This window comes from Daphnia carinata, chromosome 6, assembly GCF_022539665.2.
Source record: "Daphnia carinata strain CSIRO-1 chromosome 6, CSIRO_AGI_Dcar_HiC_V3, whole genome shotgun sequence".
Lineage (NCBI taxonomy): Eukaryota > Metazoa > Arthropoda > Branchiopoda > Diplostraca > Daphniidae > Daphnia > Daphnia carinata.
This window is the reverse complement of record NC_081336.1, coordinates 5,393,102-5,396,388: the sequence shown is the minus strand read 5'-3', so window position 1 is coordinate 5,396,388 and position 3,287 is coordinate 5,393,102. Positions and strand designations below refer to the sequence as shown.

Genomic DNA, 3,287 nt, shown 5'->3' with positions numbered 1-3,287 from the left:
TGTTGAAAAAAAAATGACCCACAACAGATTTGGATCGAGTCGTCTAAGTACCGAGCGCAGTCCTTATCCACAGCGCTACTCCCTCATGAGATTATTTGCAATGCAAAGCATAATAATATTGTTACCGAGTATTGAAACAATTTGCAGACGAATATCTAATTTTGTCGTCGTCTGCTGAATTTTACGAAGCTGTGCAGTGAACTTCTTCATTATTCATATACGAGTTGTTGACATCAAATTTATCAGTTCTTAAATATTTCAAATATATTATTATACAAATTTTAAAAAAGGACAAATGCTTCCGTTTGTAAAACACTCTTTTGTAAAAACATTTATGCAATTTTTCCACACAAAAAAAAATTGTGGAAAAATACATCGATTGAGCTTGAACCCCCCAAGTCTTTGTGTCATGAAGCTCGCATTATAGCTCTGCGCCAGAACACTTGTTAAAATTTGACTCAAAATCGAAATGGATTGTTGTTGAAGAGTATCGTAACAAATCGACAACTGAAATCAAATATTTCAGTCGTCTGCTTGCTTTTCAAAGCGTAAACATATTTTTTTCAACAAAAAAATTGGGAAAAATATGCATCTGTATCTATCTTTGAACTCGGAACTATTTTGCCACATACGCTGCCTATAACAACAGCGCTATGACATATGTTATTATCGACGATGGTTGCCGCATAAGGTTATTGTTTATAATTATCGGTACAAACCCGACCAACTAACCCCTATCATTAGTGCAGTGCTTTTTTTGGCCGGCAGATGGGGATTATTAGATATTTTATCGATAATCGTATCGTTATCTAAAAGTGGGCGTGGATAATTTGTATCTAGCAGAACTAGATAATCGCCAACACTAACGTCAAATAGACCCCATCATTCAGGGAAGAAGGAAGTGGCACGTAGTCGAAGAGAGAAAAGTATGTGGTTTATTAATAGTGAAGACGGTTTAACCATTTTTAACTATTTCTTATTCAAATGTTGTTCCTTTTTTACCCCAATATTTTTTTGAAACACACTTTAGAAAATTTCGAGTTCATCAAAATGTTGGGCGAAGGTATGTTTGGAAAGGTGATTTTTTGCCGAGAAAAGGCACTGGCTACTTGTTCGCCATCAAAATCTTTAAAAAGGAAGTCATTATTGAAGGACGAAATTGCCCACATTCTTACGGAAAACCGCTTGCCACCACCAACCATCCTTTTTCTTTTATAGTAAAACAGTTTTCATTCAATAATATTGCACCCTTTCTCATTCATATTTTTAAGACTTCGAAACAAGCATTAAAATATTTCTTTCAAACAGTTGAACGGTTGTGTTTCGTAATGGAATATGTTAACGGTGGTGAAAGGTTTTTTCATCTTTCACGTGAACGAAATTTTTCTGAAGACAAAACGCGGTTTTACGGAGCGCAAATTGTTTCAGCGTTAGGTTATTTACACGACCAAGGCATTATCTGTAGGGACCTTAAGGAAACAACCTGATAGATTAATTGTTTTGTTTCTTGGAGTTTCACCTACGAAACGATTTTTTTTACCAGCTGGAAAATTTGTTGCTCGACAAAGAGAGACACATAAAGATTGCTGACTTTAGACTTTGTACAGAGGATACCACATACGGACGGATTGCCAAAACATTTCGTGAACCTCCGAGTACCTTGCCCCCGAAAGTGCTGGAATACAACGACTACGGGAGTGCAGTACGTTTGTGGGGCTTGAGTGTTGTCATGTATGAGCTCATTTGCGGTCACCTTCCGTTTTACGACCGGGATCACGACATTCTCTTTGACCGTATTCTTTTGGAAGAAGTTAGATTCCCTCGAATACTATTACAGGAAGCGAAAGATCTTGGCGGGCTTTTAGCGAAGGATCCACATAAGAGATTAGGAGGCGGCCCGGAAGATCATCAAGAAATCATTCCACATCCATTTTTCCTACCGATTTCTTGGACAGATCTAGTTCAAGGGAAGGTACGTAGGCGTGCAGGTTGTATTTGAATGTTTTGATTTTACCCTATCTCCTACACGCAGATTCCACCACTGTTCAAGCCACAAGTGGTAAGTGAAAGACACCCGACAATTCTGTATCTATGCTTATGCTCAATGAGAGAAATAAACTATTTGTAAAATTGATAAAACTCTTACGAATGTTTGCGTAATCCATTTTTAATTGCCTTAGACTTAAATTGAAAATTTTAGGGAACTAATTCCTAAGTGTGAAATGCATGCTAAGGAATTAAAAATGTGATAAAGAAATAAATGGTATTTGAATCAAGATTGAATTATAGTAGTCTTTTCTTTTGTCCTTGCTTCAGACGATAGTTTGTGTAAGATTGTAATATTATTCCTACATACATAATTCATCAAATGTTAGTAATACTGAACTAGACTTCATGATAACAAATCTCGTTCCTAGTTTTCCAGGAATCCCGGGTCCTCTAACTCTTGGGGCGTAACTCCCATGTGTTCCAAGGCCCAGAATTCCTTGAAGTCTACCATCGCTCTTTTTCCATGGTCCTGTGTAACTATGTTTGCCGATACTTCTCTCTGATTTCCTGCTGAGGGTGCTCCAAAAATAATCTACCCCAGCTTACTGGCACATGCCACTGAGTCGTCTGGACCCCTTCTCGTTTGATGTTTTAGAATTTGCCAATAATAGTCGCATCCTATTATCATGTCAAACTCTGTTCTGTTATCGGGCTTAAAGTGTCTTTCATCCGCGATCTTCTCCCCCTGTTCCGTGAAAATTTCTACCAGCTTTAACCGGACTTTGGGGGTTGCTTTTGCCACGTATTTTATCGCCGTAGCTTTGATTTTTATCTTCCCCTTCCTTTCGGGGACCATCCATATGCTATATGTCTTTAGCACCGTGCTTTCCGCTTGATTTGACCCAAACGTATTCAGTTTTACTTCTCCTTCTTCCTCTTCATCTGCCTTTAATCTTCTGATTAGACTCTGTCGGATGAACGTTTTCTCGCTCCCCGAGTCTATCATTCCCAGCACTTTTATTTTCCTGTTATTCTTCCCTTGCAACACCGCCGTGAACGTGGGCAGCCCGATCGAGGTTGCTTGCGCACAATTCACGTTGGTGTCTATAGTCACCGATCTGTTTGGTCATTGCGGGGACTGAGGTCTGACAGGCCCGAATTGTCTCTGTCTGGACAGACATAGCGCTGGGCTATGATCCATACTCCCGCAATTCCTGCAAGGGACTTTCGCTACGCAATGCTCCGTTCTATGCGATCTGCCGAGGCATTTCAAGCAACGGTTCTCTCGTTCGCATAGC

The 3,287-nt window shown here is 39.4% G+C and overlaps 1 pseudogene; it reads left to right on the top strand.

Moving 5' to 3' along the window:
* Positions 1 to 871: 871 nt before the first annotated feature.
* Positions 872 to 2,108, top strand: LOC130692640 (RAC serine/threonine-protein kinase-like; annotated as a pseudogene).
* The last annotated feature ends 1,179 nt before the right edge of the window (positions 2,109 to 3,287 follow it).